Genomic DNA, 18945 nt, shown 5'->3' on the forward strand with positions numbered 1-18945 from the left:
GGTGGTTATTATCACCTGCGAGTGGAAGAAAAGGCTTTAAATGTAAGGCTTGTGGCCTTCAGAAGCCCTAAAGATTTTGCGTGTGTAAAGCACTTATTGTATATAATAAAGTCCAGGCATGTGTCTGGTTAAGTTAACTTTAGCAACGTGCTGATGAGGAATGAAGCATGAAGGGAAATATATAACTGTATTTACAACATAGAACATATGGAAAAGATGGGTCATTTTAAACCATATATAAACAATATGCTATTAAAGTAAAATTAGACAGCAGTAGTTTGTCTTCTTTTGGCCGTTCAACTAGCTGAGCTATTTTACTATGCAAAAATGTGTCAGATACATTAGGCCAGATTTGCTGAGGAATTATAAGTATGTCTGTGACATACTGCACATCCCACTCCACAGCTGTAAATACAAAACAAAAGCTATCAATATCATGAAAAAGTTAAATCATCATGGCTTACATCCACATGTAAAAATGTAAGCATGACATACAGGCAGATGCTCAGCCAGACACATATCAAGTCTTGATACTCTTATTAATAACATACATACATAGGTGTAGCCCCCTCCAATATATCCCCATTACCTTATGTACACACAAGAGATTTGAGACACCAGTGAGACATGAGTAGGGCCCATAGCAGCACTACTCAGCATATCAGAGCTGCACTCAGCAAATAAATCTATAAGATATACATCTTAATTTGTTTTGTACTTCTTAACATTAACAACATTACATGCATTAAAAATGTGTACTAGACATTATTTACTTGTGCCAGGACCCTTTAAACATTAAAGAGCAAGATAGGAAAAGTTGATAAAGATTCGATAATGATCCAAACTGTAATGATCCAAATCCATGAGACAGCTAGCAACAAATGGGAAAACGTAGTCTTTTAGTCAGCAGCCATTTTACCCCACTACACACAGTACCCAGTATACAGACAGTGATTCATCGTGGAAACAGGATTGTTTTCATTCTTTTACTTACAGCATTGTTACACACTTTACCATACATCCCACAAACCACTCTGTCACACATTTTCCCCCTCAGCTCAAACCTATGGTTTTCAGCGACTTTTGCCCGAGAGGCAGTGGACTTTTGACAACCCATCAGCATTGCCATTGTCTTTACTCTTCCTGTGCTCTATCTTGAATTTATAAGGCTTTAAAGACAAAAAACACAGAGTTACTCTCGCATTCTTTTCTTTATTCACCTTCATCCACTGTAAGGGTGCATGGTCTGTTACTAAAGTAAATTCTCTACCCAAAGTAATACCTGAGCGCTTCTACTGCCCATTTTACAGCAAGACGCTCTTCCTCGACCGTAGCATACCTTTGTTCCCTGGGTAGCAATTTTTTACTCAGATACACTATTGGGTGCTCTTCCCCTTCAATCACTTGCGACAGTATTGCCCCCAAGCCAATTTCTGACACATCTGTTTGTAGGATAAACTGCTTTTTAAAATCAGGTACAATTAGAACATAAAGCATTCCTCAGTACAATCAGTACATAAAGCATTCCTCAAATGCCGTATCATCTAAGTCCCCCCATTTAACCATATTTGGTGCTCTTGCTCTGGTTAATTCCGTCAGAGGTGTCGCAATGGAGGCAAACTCAGGAACAAACCGTCTGTAATACCCCACTATACCCCAAAATGCTCTGACTTGTTTCTTTGACACCTGTTTAGGCCCTTCCCAGTATCATGGCATGCAGCAGTGCGTGACCATTCCCACTTTTAACATGTGTACTTTCCCCTGTATCTCAATCTGCACTATGGCTGTGGGATAATATTTCACATCACCATGTATGCACGTGATACCAGTTTTGAGCTTGTGGTTCAAATTGTTCGATTTCACATGCAACGGGGAAACCAATGTTGTAGCACTTCCTGAATCAGCGAGAGCTAGTACCACCTTCCCATTTTTGTGCCCTAAACAAACCTGGCAGGGTCAATTGCCTTTTAGGTGATACAACCAGGGGCCTTGTCTCATTTAAGTATGCCTGTACATCACACTGGCATGCTTGCAAAGTGACTCACCAGTTCAGTACTCGGCTCTGCCTAGCTGACTCTCCACTGTATTATAACCCTCCCCCCACCCTCCACAGGATTTCAACCCCATTACTGTCTGCCCTCCCCACACTTAACAGCCTTGTGACGGTAAAACAACCCAATAACAAAGTGTAAAGAGGGTCTAATTTAGCTGCCAAGTCCTGCCAGTTATTCAGCCCCAGATTAGTCCCCCCTTGAGAACTCTCGATCCACATGATTTCAAAATGTTGTTACACTGCCCACTTCACATTATTTTTTAATTATGTAACAGGTTTAAGCTTTCTTTGCACTTTATTTTGTTTTTATAATTTATCCACATATAGCAATTGAAGCTCATGTGTTGCCGCTGCTGCTACATTCTTTGTCTGTCACCGGCTCTGCCTGTAGTGAGAGGGGTAGAGGGAGATCTAGAATGACTCCTATGTGATTATTTAGCCTGTAAAATTAAAATCATTTTCTTTGATAGCTGTGAGAATGGGATTATTTAGTTAATGGAATACATGCCAGATGCTCGATATCTGAACTCTATTGGAGGTGAGATTGAGGACTCGCTAGGTTTTGTTTTGTTTAGTTGGAGCACCGAGTTATTTTGATTTGAATACTCTTTGTTGACTGAGTATCCAATATCCATTTCACCAATGTAACTAACTGGATTGCTTTATTCTGTTTAGGTGCCTTTCAGTGCTTTGTAAATTGTGATGCTGATTTGTGAATGACAGTGTCTAATTTGTGTAGCTGGTAACTAATATGCCTCTGTTTTTACAAAGCTCTGGAAAAAAGTATCCATTTGATATATAATATTTGTGTAAATGTGAAAAGCATATTTTATCTTAATAAAAACATTGAACTCCATATTTGCTTGCTTTCTGCTTTTTTGTGTTTCATGCATTGCTCTTTCCCAATAAAAGATTAGCGCTGTTAAACTAGGGAAAAATTGGCAAACTTAAAATTTTAGTTGCTCTTTCTTTATAGATCTGGCATAGTCGGCATTACTGCACGGCACGGCACGGTGGCTTAGCTTGAGTGTAGTTACCCCGAGGTAGCTGCGCACCCTCCTGTACTGTTTTGGATCGCCCCTGTTACATTTGGCTTTGTTACCCCCCCCCCCCCCCCCCCCTGCTCCTGTTACAGTTGGTTTGAGCTGTAAGACTTGGATCTTAAACCCTCATAAAAGTTTTGGAAAATAAATCAAAAGCCAATTTAATATTGCAATATAACTTGTGCGTATAAGTGTAATGTCAAAAAAACAAATTCTTTCTTAACTAACCAGAAACATAGTAAAGCAAGATTAATAGAGCCTGATGGTATACGTCTCTTTCAGTTTGAGTTTGTAGGACCACAGTTGTTCCACATACATTACTGGGATATTTACAAATATGTGATTTTTTTAAGGCTGTTCACCACCCCACAATTTGGTACAGTGTGTTCTTTTAATATGTAGCACTGTACATATACCTGGGTCCATTAATTCTTAGGAATGCAAGATCAATGTTCAACTTAAAACTCAGATGTTGTGCTTTTTGTTGCCTTATCTTTCTCTGTACCTCGTGGTCTGTATGTATGAGATTATATGATGGTTAATTGTTTGCTAATGTGTTGCTGCAGATTGTGAGCATTCTTGTTTTGTTAGCCTTATAGATTTTAAATTGTTCTCAATGGTTACAAACATTTTGCTGTTTTCTGTTTTCCTTGGTTTCTAACCAGGTTAGGAATGAAATTGTTGCCATTTCATATAGTTTCAAAGACGAAAATACACAGAAGCAACCACATTTACTGTGAGAGGTGCTGGTTTTTAATAACCTTTGGTATAGAAAGAGCCTACATTATTTGCTGTTGATATAGGCTTGCTGTAGTTCTAGGGGCTAGGCTCAGCTCCCTATGCTAATCCTATTGGTTCCTCAACCTATATACTCCAGGCATCTTCCACTACTTGCTCTGCAAGCCTTTCTCCTCCACCTCGCCACCGCCTCCTTTGCAACTGTATCTCCCTTCTGGAGGTCGGAGATCATCCATCACCCAGCTGTTACCTCTGACCGATGTCGGAGGTCGCACCTCAAACGAGGGTGGCTCCTATCGGTCTAGAAGGTGAGCTCCTGGGCCAAACAGTCAATCATCCCAACGTATAGATATGAGTAAAACTAAATCCATGTTCATGGGGACTCCGAAGGGAACATTGCATTGGTTCAGGCGCTCCCGTGGGTTAGGGAGGTAAAACCGTCAGGGACTGTTTCTCCTCTTCGCTCTACAGCGAACCCTGCTGGCGAGGCGCCCAGTGAGCTCAGAGCAGACACCTGCATGGCTGGCCTTTGTCCTCCAGAGGTCGGTAGCTCGCTGACATCGACGCTCAAGTTTCTGGGTAAAAAAGAACGCTGGCTTTGTCGTGGTAACGGGGGACACCCACTGAATCTTTGGGATTGGGCATTCCAAATTGGGAAAAAATCGGGGGAAAAATTATAAATGGAAATACTAACATTTTAAATTAAAAATAATGTACATTTTTTAAAAAAAATCCATGTTCATACATCCATGTTTTGTGTTGAGTTTAACTACAATATGTTTGACACTAGCATAAGAAAATATACTGTATGTCCTTAAAAACTATTTAGATGCACACATTTGTTTTTTAAATGGGTTCAGTTTAATTCAATTATTATTTATCATCAGTTATTTATATCATTTAAGAACATCAAAAAACAATGGGAATGAGCTGTGATGACTGGGCTTGTCAAGACTTGTGCCCTGCTAGCACAGCATTAGCACATTTGGGCATATTGACAAGGTTTTTTGTTTTTTTTTGTAATTCCAGTAGTTTAGTGGTTACAACTTCACCTGGTAAACCATTCTATATTTTTATTACTATATTATATATTTTTTATATTATTATATATTTTTTTTACTATTTGTGCAAAAAACACGTCCTTCCTTCCATTCTGAACTTAAAATGCAAATAAAAGTATATATATATTTACTAACTCAAAAACATATTATTACTGCTATCATTACTTTTTTTACTAGGTTTTTCTGATTTATTATTGACTTTAGAACACATGCAAATAGAACCAATTCAAACACATTTTTGCATTAAATGCTCCATTTTGCATTAAAAGTTCCAAACCCATAAATGTCTTGAACCTTTCCTAAGGGAGGAATCCAATTTCTGAAACCCAAGTGTTGGAAACAGCTGCCAATGTTTCCAAACATTTGGACGCACAAGACTGGAGTTTAATAAAACAGGTGCTTAGAGCTGTTGGACTGCTTATTCTCTTTCTTATTCTTTTGACAATTGTAAATAATATCACTCACTCGATTACATTTTAATCAGGGGGCCGCAAAAAAACAGAACAAAACAAAACAGCAACTATGATAATGATACATGTTTTTTGGGCGGGAGGGGGCATTTAGGCAATGTTAGCTTTAAGAAAATGCATGCTGTTTTTGTTCTGTGGTGTGAGGAAATTAAATCTAAAATTGAATTGGAGGATGGGACATTGCTAGTTGAGGTCCCAAACCACAGCTAACCTGGGGTAAGCTGTAAATCAGGCAAAGCAACAAAAAACTGTAAAAGGGTTGCAACGAACATGGGCGTCTCACCTAATAAAAGAAACAAAGCACAAAGAACAATGGTTACCTTTTGAACAGGAAGCTCTGCAACAAGATCAAAACATAGCTTTTGTCTTCTGAATCATAGTACTGTACTGTGAAATTGTACTGTACTTGAGGTCAATCAGTGATGGAACTTGAAACTATCTTCCTGTTCTTAAAATATGATCAACTATTCCAGCAAAAATTGCTTCTGAAAATTCTCCTCAAGTCTGATTGTGAGGAAGTCAGGCAGGGAAGTGTTGCACAGACTTAAATACTTGTGGTAGTTAATAGGCTAGCTGATTTGAGGCTGTTATGCATGATATTTATCCAGCTTGTTATCACTTTATGTTGCCATCTGCACTAAAAAGCTGTATAGATGAAGGAGATGAAGATCAATATGTAAAACAAGCCCATGCATTTGTTTAACATAGATGAAGGGGATGAAAATCAATACGTAAAACGAGCCCATGCATTTGTTTAACACATTATTTTGTATATTTAAAGAACATGCAAAGATGATGCATGAATATGGCCACATTACATGACATTTTTGCCTGAGGGATGGGTCATTCAAACTTTGTTTAGTCTGCTGGACCACTTCAGAGCAAAAAATAGTAATTCCAGTGTAATAAAATATATATATATATATATATATATATATATATATATATATATGTATTTTCCATGAACTGATTAGAATTCCCACAGCGCTGCAGTGTAACTGCCAGTTTGTGTATTCTGCTGCACTGTTGCCAATGGGGTGTTGGGTTCAACCTTTATCTGATGTCTTTGCCTATTGTTATAATACATTAAAAGTTCTGGGATATGAATAAAATATCACAGGTCAGCTGAGAAGAGTTGTAAAGGTCTTTCCCACAGTGCATATTTAAACCTTACGGATGCCTCTGTTACTGGCATTTTTCACTAATATTTACTGTATGAAAATGGATTTCATGGATTCCTATTTGCGTGGTTGCATTATACAGAGCAGGTATTTTAAAATGCTCTTTTACTAGAAAAAAACAACTGCACAATGATTAAAAGAAGAATATAATATTCTGTACTTTAAGCTACATACATTAACAGTAAAACAAATTAGCCTAAAGGTCCCAGCCATGTAAAGATGTGATATCTACAAAAGGGGTCAGGTTATATACAAAAATAATCACCCTGTAAAGATGTAATAATGTAAAAGTAGCCATGTTAAACAAGACACAATTCGGGTAAACGTAGCCCCACATTTTTGTAGCACCATGAATGAAAAAATGAATTACTTTTAAACTGTGGTCTTTTACATACTGTAATCCTACAAACAAAGGAGTCTGTATATTCAAATTTGTAACCCTGTAATATCCATTTGACATTGTGCATGTGTTTCCTCAGATTAAAATAAAGATAATAGTCCTTCAAGTTGTTTACATCCTTCTCTGCTGGCAACCTGCTGCAATAGCGTCAACGAACCTGGTCCTTCAGGCCTCCAGGTCTAATAGAACGCTTGCCAACTGAGTGATGGAAAGTGTTACTGGAATAATGCCTGCTGTGAGTTGGAATATCATTTGCATTCCTTGTTTTTTAGCACTTCGCTGTCCCCCGTCCCCCGGCCCCCACCGTAGGCAGCACTGTTCAGGCATCTCTAGTACCCTCCAGTGAGTGGGTGTCAATAAGCTATTGTTAAATTCTCAAAAGAGGATGTCTGTAAAGCCCCTATTCCTTCAGGATAAAAAGAAGATATTGTGCAACTGTTACTTTAAGTTGATTCTGGCACGTATCAGTCAAAGGTAACTTTAATGGTAAATAATACTTCAAAAGTTTCTAAAAATCATCATAGAATGTAAGCATATTAAATCTGAGAAAAGTACAATTATAACATTAATTGTACAATGCAAGCACACTAAACACAAAACAACATACATTATATTACAAAACATCAACATTATATATTGTGAGATAGAGGGTTGTGAGAGACAGCAGGGAGGGGGTTAAAACCTCCCTGCGAAAGAAATGCACCTTTTTGTTTGATTGTTTCTGCCTTTTCAGTTAATCAGTTTTGTTAATTGTGTTATTGTTTTGTTTAATTGTTTAATTGTTTTATTATTAATTATCATCCGCACCTGGGCGCTATTGGAAATTAGGCCCAGGTGCGGGGTTTAAAAGGAGAGCAGGCAGTCTGCTCGGGGCTGCTAAAGAGAAGGAGGCAGAAAGGAGTGCTCTGCTTCCTGGCAGTCCCGAGGAAAAAGGTACAGTGCAAACCTGTGTGGTTAAGTTTTGTGGAACAGGGAAACGGCTTAGCCGTCCTGTGATAGTTAGGTTCCTGCGTGTGTAGTTAGTGCTCAGAAAGAGCTAGGTGTTTATTTTGTGTGCTTTGTTTTACATTTGTGTTTATTAAAAAATAGCGCAACCGCGCTGAAAAAAATCCATTTGAGTGTCCTGGGTCGTGTTTTTAAAGGGGCAACGAACCCAAGTGGGTGAGTCGTTTTACTATATATATATATATATATATATATATATATATATATATATATAAAATAATGCGGGTCTCGGGGGACACACAATATGAGCGTTATAACCAAAAAGCTATATAAACAGGGGAGGTGGTGGGGGGGCGCAGCAGGACACATAACAACAAACATCTGACTAAAATACAAAATAAAATAACTCCCTCTATAATGCACATATAGTGAAGCAAAAATGAATCTTTCCATGAATTAACCATGCATAAAGCAACATGTAATCAACGCTATATTTTTTACCAAAAAAAAAGGGGTAACATTCCCACTCATGGATCATTTTAATTAGCAGTTTTTAAACTATAAATAACCTGGCTAAATGGCGGAGGGGAGTTCAGTTTGATGTGACAGACAAGCAAACAAAGCAAGTGTGCGAAGGAGAGCGGGTCGGGCAAGGGGAAGAGGGAATGGGCTTGCCCCAGGTTCGACTGCCCATGCGGGGATGAAGCGAAGCTGAAACATCTCGTCTCTGGGAGAAAGCTGCAGCTCCTCTCACAGCAAAAAAGCAAATACATTAGGAAAGACAACCACGCAATAACCCTAATATTTGTTTAGTTGTAAAATGAATGCTGAATAAGATGTCTGCGTTATAAAGTGCCAGTGCCGCTTTTCTTCAGTTCAGATACGAAAGTTAGACTGAGAAGTTGTTTACAGTTTGAACAACACTGGTACTCTATTTACTGTAGACATATTGCATGAATCACTAGTATAGGGAATTGGGGGGCATGCTGTAGTTTTGCTTTTGTGGGGGAAGAAAAAGTTACAAGAAATTGATGTCTACAATTATTTATTTCAGCAAATTTTTTGCAAAACTCCAAACATGCTAATTCAAAAGTATTCATACCCTGACAAGGAAAATGAAATTAATAGCTAGTTGAGGCACCTTTAGCAATAATAACCTCTTTTAAACAATTATGATATTTGTCAATTAACTTTTGGCATAATTCTTTAGTGATTTTTGACCATTCTTCAACACAAACCAAAGATTCTCAATCGGATTTAACCAATAAAACCCGATTAAACACCACCGATACAAAAAAAATGAAATCGGTGGATAGCCAATAAACACTGGAAAACACAGGAAAAACTGTGTAAATGGTTAATCAATTCACGTTGACTTTACCCTTTTCACATTTAAAAAAATAAAACCTACTACAGCAGCACTGGGAAATGTCCCGCCTTCCTGACTTGTATCTATCATTGATTCGTTCTGAATACTTTTAACCTGCCCCAACTACTGAGTGACAGCACATTCCTACATTTCTATTGGAGACTCCGCTTGTAAGATTTAAAACAGGATTACAATCGGGAATGGAGGCTTGTTAGTGGGATTTAAAGCTGTATTACAGTTAAGATACAGTGGATTTAAAACAGAATTGTGGTGAAATGTACAAAAATGCGTTCACACAAAAACCCCAAAAGAATGTGCCCGTGACCATAGGGATTTCGTTGTGGAAGACAGCAAAGGAAAGAAGGTACAACTTAAGTATGCAAGTAAGGTCGAGTTATTACGATACATATTTTGACAGAAAAGAAAAACGCTCAAGCATTTTGGAAAGTAACTGAAAACATTAATTTCATACAGTATATCAAAAACGAAAGCCCCGAAAAAAACGATTTACATAAAACTCGAAAATAGCTAAAAATAAGCACTGAAAAATACAATTAATAAAAACCAAAAACCAGAAGCCCTAGATATAGCAGAGCTGTTAGTATGTTACTTTGGGCAGGTAAAAAAAAAAAACATATTTTAATAAAGTAAAATTGTTTGCTTCCCTTATGGACAGTGGTCTAGGTCTTCCAAAAGTAGATTGGTATCATTGTGCCTTCTCACACTCCCAGTTATCCAAAACTCATCTTACAGCTGAACAAGCACCTGCATGGGTTAATATAGAAAAAGAGCTTACAGACCCTTTTCCAATCCAGGTCTTTATTACACAAACAGGCAGGCCAGTCCCATTAAAAGATCCTGTATTGGCTTTTGCTAGAGAAACCTGGAGAATGGCTCACCAGATTACAAAATCAGACCCTCGCTTTACAAAAAAAAACTTCTATCTGGTATAACAAATTACTACTTATTGATAAAAAGCCATTCTGCTGGGAGTCCTGGGTAAAGGCAGGAATCTTTTATTTGGAAGATATTTATGAAGACGAAATCATGCTGTCGTTTGAACAAATGATGGGCATATATAACATTTCAAAAATAGATTTTTGGAAATTCCTCCAGCTAAGACACTGTATCACTGCCATGACCACTTCATGGCCTCTTATCCCAGTGTCAGGAATTCGGGAGCTGTTCCAACAAGTATGGCAATCTACAGGAGGAGCATCTAAATTGTACAGTCTCTTAAAGCAGGCTGAAGCTCCTAAATTAGAAGGTCATAAGATAACATGGGAAAGGGACCTTTGAACAATTATCGCAGAGGACTGGAAAAAGGTGATTGGGTCAAGGCATGGCTCCTCCAGAGAAATACAGTCCCATCTAATTATAAAATTAAAATAAAACTATAAAATTATGTCTAGTAGAATGTCCAAACTAAAACTAAAAACCACAGTCGACGATGCTGCAAACAGAAGGGCACATTGTTACATATACTTTATGAATGTCAAATGGTACAGGTTCTGTGGTCAAAAATATTTGCTTTCTGAGCAAGGTATTTGGGACCATGTTTCCCCAGAGCCCAGCATTCTGTATTTTAGGGATTATACCTGAGGATATAGAATTAAATTATCAACAAATCACCTGGTGTCAACTCGCACTAATGACAGGATGTAGGGTTGTACTTAGGAACTGGAAATCAAGGCCCCTCACTCCGTTTAGGGAGTGGGTAGACTTGTTAACTAAAATAGCTGCTTCTGAACAAGCGATTTACAAAATCAACAACAGACATATATTCTTGCAGATATGGGGTCCCTGTATGACTTTACTGGAGGGAGGGCAGTAGAATAAAAGTAATTACAAAAATGTATTATGCTCTTCCCAAAGGCCTACAGTGAAATATGTACTGATCATGGATGTACCTATACAAATGGGTATTGGATATGTATGCTATTTTATTTTGATGATGCTCCTTCCCAATTTTTTCTGCTTGTTTTTATTTGTATTGTTTCTGTTATGTGTGAGTTTTGACTTGTTGGTGTTTTTATTGTAATAGTAAAAAGGAAATAAAGAATAAATCACAAAAAACAAATATTAAAAAGATGTCAAAAGCTAACAAAATTTTAAAAATGCTCATAATGTAATGCAATAATTCAACCTAGTACAAGAAAAACGAATAAAGCCACACAAACCAAGTTTCCCTGGTTACCAGCTTGACTGAGTAGGCCCAGTCAGACCTCCAACCTAGATAACTATGCAATTCCTGGTACTGTAAATACATTCATATCTATGGTACACCAATAAGAGAAGACATGTTGCTCTTTTCTTCAAAAATATATTTTTTTGTTTCTGGATAATGGAAAAAATTTAATGACATGAAATTACCCATCTACAGTATATGAAAGGTTTTTTTGGACTGGCTTTTTCGCAACATTATTTTTTTTTCTCCTTTTGTAATAAGTATGCTTAATTTAACTTACGACAAACAAGAAAGAGGGGATTAAAATGAAGTTAATAAAATCCTAAATGGTATAGATAAAGTTAATCCAGGAAGATTCTAAACTTTTTCAACAATCAGGTGAAGTAGCAACATCTAAATCAACAGGAACACTAGCTCCCAAACATGTGTTATGGTCTTACTGTATATTCAGCTTGAAACATGTCTAATTGTATTTAACAAATAATTAATGTAAATAAAACCTTTCTTTGGGCCACAGTTGGCATTTCTAAGGGGAAAAAAGGCACTAGTGTATATGCATTGTACAACTTCTGTCTCATAGTGACCTGGAGTTTCCTGTTCTCATTATGCTGAAAAAATATCTATCCCACCCAGCAACAGTTCTTTCTGTATTATTGTGCTTGGCTCAAGCATTTTGACCTATTCATTAAAGGCCTGTTTTTTCCACAGATGTTTTTTTGTATGTTATTATCCTAACAAGAAGTCTATTTGAGGTAATTTGTGTATAATTGAACTATGACCATATCTGATCAGCGAGTACCTTAATTTAATTCTTTGTCAGTGGCATTAATTGCATTTTAATTAGACTTTAATTTACTGTAGGATAATCATGTATTACCGATGATTGTGTACATGTAATACAGAGCCCACCTCGAGAGGCACATGGGCATCACAGACTGGACACAAGTAAGTAAGGTTAGAAAGACTTGCAGCAGGACCAGCCTTCCTTTGTCTGCACTTTTCAGTGAGGTCAGCGATTCTCTTCTCCTCAAACTCAGCCAAACCCTGATGGCATAGGTGACAACAATAAAGGCTGTTCAAAGCCAAGGCATCGTTCTTGTGGTCTATATTGCACTGTTTTCAATTCGCCTTTGTAGTCCTTGCATGGGGCCTCGTGATGACGTTTCACTTCCAGCAAGTGGCCAAAAAATATCTGCTCGGGAATTCTGTCATCTGGCATGCGAACAACATGGCCAGAATAACACAGCTGTGCCTTCATCATTTAAGCTTCTATACCCATCATGCCACACCTGGTAAGCACTTCTGTGTGTTGCACCAATGGATTCCATAGGCTACTCTGGATTAACATTACTCAATAGAATTCTTCGGTGCTATTTTTAGTGTTCCCACCAAAATACAATTCATGAGTTAATACTGAAAATAATTAAGTCATACACATACCTGTCAACTTTTGAAAATACAAAATCGGGAGTGACAAAAGTCATTTGTGACTCTCAGCACAGGGAGGCAGTTTTTAAAGTGTTATTGTTCTAGTAAAATGCCCAATAAAATAAATAAAAATAAATATTTGTGTGATGAGTCAAGGAGATTCAAAAATAGGTTGGAATAATCTTAGCCAATTAGAGTTTCTCCTGGCCATTTAAAAAGAGGAGGCAAAGCTTCACCTGACATAGCTTATGTCTTACCATAACACACGACACTAAACAGTTGACTGTGGTAGCATAAATCTCAATACTGAACAAGCTACTGTTTATACAGCCTAAAACCACTGACTCTGCACCTCTGAGATGCAAAAAAAAACGCCTCTGTCCCCTGTTGGTAAGATCTTTAACCACTAATGCAGACAAACTTTTTTGCATAGTGGTTATGGCGCTTGCTGGCATCTGTGCAAGTTCACTGGTTCACGTCCAGCCTCCGCCCTGTTACACTAGCAGGTGGATTCCTTTACCAAATGAATCAGGGCCTCCCTTCCAGTCGCATTATCACTGTAAATATGCAACTGAATATGGTTCATCTTGTCACAGACATGAGAGGGACATCAAATGTATTTGCATATACTTACACTGGCAAGGAAGGTGGTGCAAGTAAGCTCTGAATTAAGGTCAGAGGAACAAAAGCTGATTTAAATGAAGCAATCATTACTTCAGTTACAGATAATTCGTAGGAACTACAAATTAAATAAGCATTGGGGAAGATATATTGGGATCCAGCTTCCATTTAATTACTGTATGTGCATTTAAACAATTATCATACAACTTTTAAACTGTGCTAGCAAGGAAACGTTGCAATCTCTTTATTGCTGTTCACACTTATTTGTAAATGAAAAACACTTGTATGATTTATAGAGCGTTACATCACCAGCTGGTAATATTTGAACAATTGTATACTGTTTAAGCTAGCTGTAAAACTATACAGCAATGTTATTTTTAATCATGACACAGTAAGAGCCAATGTCTACATAACACTTTACTCAAGGAGTCATTATTAGTGGTTGTGTAAAATTCAGCACGTGAAAAATGCTTGGAGGGCTTGGGACGTGATCAAGGGCATGCTACTGATCATGCATGTGTCTGCTGCAGGAGTCACACTGCAATAAATAATGAATAAAAAAGACTGCTCGATAGTAAAAAACAACTACTGTCTGAAGTCAGAAATGACAGTTGTTCTGAATGGTGTACAGTGGGCTAAATTATATATAAAAAATGTAAGGAGCCAGATTTGAACCCAGGTGAAATGCATGTATGCCCCATGGCCGAACCCTCTAGGCTAATCTCTGTTTGAATGTTAAACAGCTATAGGGATTTAAAACACACAAGTGACATAAATGACAGGCTTCTTGTTGATTTAAATACTTCAGCTTCTGTGTTTTGCAGAGGGAAAATGTCTTCATTCAAGCAGGGGTCGATATGACTTCATTGGGCATGCACGACAATTCAGATGCTATATGTACGCGCATACGGAGCCAGAGGCAGCCTAGGTCTGTGCTTAGTGTGAACGGGTGGTTCAAATGATACAAATCTTTTAATCTGATCGAACCTAAGCCAGTTCAGGTCGGAGTTTAAACACATAAGCATTGTTTGTTTGACAGCATTAAAGCAGTGTGTGTCCCACCCATTTAAAAAACCAAACCAAAAAAATAAGGGTTCATGAAAAAACTGGTATAAACACTTTACAAATATGGCCCAAAGAGTTTAGGAGTAGCAGTGACTCAGATGTTGTTTTGTCAGGTAGTACTAATAAACGTTGTTGTTTATTAAATGTAAGAACAAACACTCACTAACACGTAGCTTTATATTAGACTGCCTGACTCTATGTTCCTAGCCCACACTGTCTCCATGTAGGCTGTTGTTTGGCCCTCTGAGGTCGCCGAACAACTTGAGGAACCCTGGGAGGTGCAGGTGGGGCTGCAGGCTCATTGACAATCACAGCTGGGGGCTGCCAGGAAAGAAGTGGATGAGTGCTCCCCCCTCCTTGTGCTTCTGTTGGCACAGGAACCTTCCTCAGGCGATCTGCATGCCATCGTGACCCATCCGGTAGACGGTAAGTGGCTGGACCCAGCTTTTTCATGATCTGTGACGGTTCTGACCATCGAGGCTGTAGCTTGCTGTAATGCTGGGGAAGCCAGACACACACCCAACCCAGCTCCTGCAATGTAGGTGGTTTGGCTCTTCTGGACTAGTCAAACCTCAGCTTCATACACTGCTGCTGAGCCTCTACCTTGAAACGTGTAGCTGACGGTGCAGGATTACTCTTTGCAAAACGAAGGCGATCGATCAGCAACGCTAGAGACACCCCTGTAGTTGTGTGCTTAGAGGCACGGTAGTGTAGGAGGGTTTGCAGGAGAGCTGCTTCAGACTGCCAGCCCTCAGTTAGGTAAGCATGAATGCCATTCTTTAGCATCTGGTTGAGGTGCTCCACGCCTCCGTTAGCCTGGGGGAGGTATACAGCTGTCCTGATGTGTTTGATAGCTTTTTCTGCCAGGTAAGTGGTAGAGTTGGTTGATGTGAATTGGGGCCCGTTGTCTGTGGTAATGATGTCTGGTAGGCCCCAACAAGATGCCAGTGCCCACGTGCCCAAATACAGGCCAACGCTTCCTCTCACCCACAGAGTACTTTTGTTCAGCTGGCTTGAGGGAGCGGGAAGCAAAAGCCACCGGTTTCTCTACAGCGTCATGAAGCTGTGACAGTACAGCACCCAGTACCACTGCAGAAGCGTCACAGGTAACAACTGTGGGTGCTGCAAGAGAAGTGTGCCAGCGTAGGGGCCGAAGTGAGATGATGCTTAATAGTCTGCACGGCATGGCGACAAGCTGTGGTCCACTCCCATGGTATGTCTTTTTTGAGGAGGTGGCATAGTGGAGCCGTAGTGGAGGCAAATTGTGGGAGGAAATGGAGGTAATACCTAGCCATACCCAGAAAAGATACCAGTTGGGATACTGACTTTGGGTCAAGGAGGGTCTGGATGGCGTCCACATGTGAGAAGTAGTGATGCCTTGCCCTGAGAACACTGAGGAGGCACTTCTCAGTGTTGAGTGTGACATGATGGGCAGAGTGCTGACGGAAAACCTGAAGTAGACAGGCATCATGTTGAGACTGGGTGGCTCCATGAACTACAATATCATCCAAGTAGATGGACACCCAAGGTATGCCAACTAGAAGAAGGGACATTATCTTCTGGAAGCAGCTGTGGGCGGAGATGAGGCCAAAGGGCATGAGTTTATATCGGAAAACCCCCATATGTGTGACAAAGGCCGTGAGGTCTCGGCTGGCAGGTGCCAGGGGCACTTGAAGGTAGCCCTGATTAAAATCCAGTTTGCCGAAAAGAGTGGAGCCATGGAAATGTGTTGTGAGTTCTTCTTCGGTTATCTGGAATTATGGCTTTGTTGACTGCATGGAGGTCCACACATAGATGCAGTTCTCCAGATTTTTTTTGTGCAATGACCAGGTTCGAAACCAAGGGGAGGCGTTGATGGATTCGATGATGTCGGAGTCGAGGAGGCGCTGTAGTTCTGTTGTGACCTGATCTCGGAGGGACAGAGCAGCAGTGTGGAGTAGTGGTTAGGGCTCTGGACTCTTGACTGGAGGGTTGTGAGTTCAATACCAGGTGGGGGACACTGCTGCTGTACCCTTGAGCAAGGTACTTTACCTAGATTGCTCCAGTAAAAACCTAACTGTATAAATGGGTAATTGTATGTAAAAATAATGTGTAAAAAATAATGTAATTGTATGTAAAAATAATGTGATATCTTGTAACAATTGTAAGTCGCCCTGGATAAGGGAGTCTGCTAAGAAATAAATAATAATAATAACAGAGGCACTCTCCACAGGGGTTGGATGACTAGGGTTACAGCCGGGTTACTGTGGGCTGGTGTACAAAGTCAGTGATGCACCCCAGGCCTGTAAGCAATGCAGGGAACGTGTGGTGCCAGGTGGCTGTGACATGCAGGATGTCTGTACCACAGGAATTAGACAGCCGAAAGTGTAGGCAGTGAAATAAGTCCAGCACCATCAAATTGGCATCTGTAGCAATTATGTAGAAAATTGAAGGGGCAGGGGTGTGGTTGAGAAGACCACTCTGCCAGGGGCCGAAATATGTGACAGGGCATCAACAGCTGCTTTAAATGTGTCGTCCGCCGGTTCCAAAGTAGAAAAAATGTGCTGGCCTTCCACCCCCAAGCAGTGTAAAAGAATAGCTCTCTTCTGTGCGTCCGCCACATCTTGTAAACCCAATGCTATTAAGTAAGTTCGGAAGGATTTATATCATTGGCACCATGAGACTGTGGGCTTGTCTGGGACAGACAGGAATGATGCAGGTGGAGATAACGAACAATCAGCCATCCTCATCGTCAAATGTTGTGTCAGGTAGGACGCAAGACTTTTGTACTTATAAACATTGTTGTTTATTAAATGTAAGAACAAACACTCACTAACACATATCTTTATAGTAGACTGCCTGACTGTTCCTAGCCCATGCTGTCTCCACAGGAACAACAACCGTCACCAGATTTACGCAGTCCCCAATTACGTCACCCCTGTAGCATCGAACATGCAACACTCTAAACATAACATGTGTCATAGTTTGACCTATGATGTCATAGTGAAGATAGGTTTTACTTTGAAGTTAAACCAGATGTGGTCCGTTCTCACAGCAGGTACAAACAGTTGTTATAAAAGCCCATTTTTTTTAACCCTCTTGTCTTTAAAATAACAGCTGCTGCCAGCTGTAGGAGACCAAAGGGCCCTTGTCCTTAACTTAATTGAGCAGTCCAGAGCCTTATTCCAACCAGGTGTTTTTCAGCCCTTGATAGGTCTGTAGTTCTTCAATTGATTACTCAATGGTTCAGAAAAGATCCAGATCAGCACAGGCCTGATTACTGGCACCCGATTATATTAGTAACACTTCTGGGCTGGGTTTTCTCAGAGCAGGTCACATATTTTTTAAATGCATGTCCTGCTTATTTAGTTTTTCTTTTTCAAAGTATCTGTGTTGTACTCATAATGTGCACCATCCTAGAAAATGTCCTCAGATGTTTACAAATGTGTTTCTTTTTTGCATATAATTAAAATATCGTACTATTTGTGGGTTTTGCACCATTGCTCATTTAATACAGCTTTATATTTAATGCATATCTGTGGCAATGAAAAACAAAAACACTCAGTTTATACAGGCAAACTTGTCATGCAAACTTCAAAATACAATACATGCTTCAGGCCTTGATGTGAGAAGAAGGTTGGTGTGAGTGATACTTGAACTGACTGTTGTTAAATAAGATCATACAAATACAGGAGAGTTTGTGTCTGGCAGTAGTGCCCACATGTGAGTATGACAGGTCCAGTGTGAAAGGAAACTGAATAGGGAACTAAACAATTAACATTTCTCTATCCTGTAAGTGAGTGGCTAAGGGAAATATCAAGGTATTTGGTCAGTCCTGAAGGCATAGTCTTCTCATAAAGAGGTTTCATTAGTGATTACCAGTATCATAATGGTACTAATGGTAGAATGTGACTTTTCTTATGGGTAATTAAAATAATTTATTTGTTTATTTAGCTGACGCCTTTATCCAAGGCGACTTACAGAGACTAGGGTGTGTGAACTATGCATCAGCTGCAGAGTCACTTACAATTAGGTCTCACTCGAAAGACGGAGCAGAAGGAGGTTAAGCGACTTGCTCAGGGTCACACAATGAATCAGTGGCTGAGTGTGGGATTTGAACTAGGGACCTTCTGGTTAGAAGCCTTTTTCTTTAACCACTGGACCACACAGCCTCCTAAGCCTTTAGTTCTTTTAGTTCCTTGACAGTGGAGAGTCCCATTTATAATCGCTACCCCACCCAGTTTATTTTGTTTTGTTTTGTTTTTACCACCTAGGAAGTAAAAAAAAAATAAAAAAATGTTACCACCCCCATGGTAAACGCATAGTATTAGGCATGGTTAAAATAATAATAAAAAAAGTAATAAACTACAGTATGGTATGTTGTTTAGATGTTCTAGTTTATAT

The sequence above is a fragment of the Acipenser ruthenus genome, chromosome 4 (assembly GCF_902713425.1).
Source record: "Acipenser ruthenus chromosome 4, fAciRut3.2 maternal haplotype, whole genome shotgun sequence".
NCBI classification, from domain to species: domain Eukaryota; kingdom Metazoa; phylum Chordata; class Actinopteri; order Acipenseriformes; family Acipenseridae; genus Acipenser; species Acipenser ruthenus.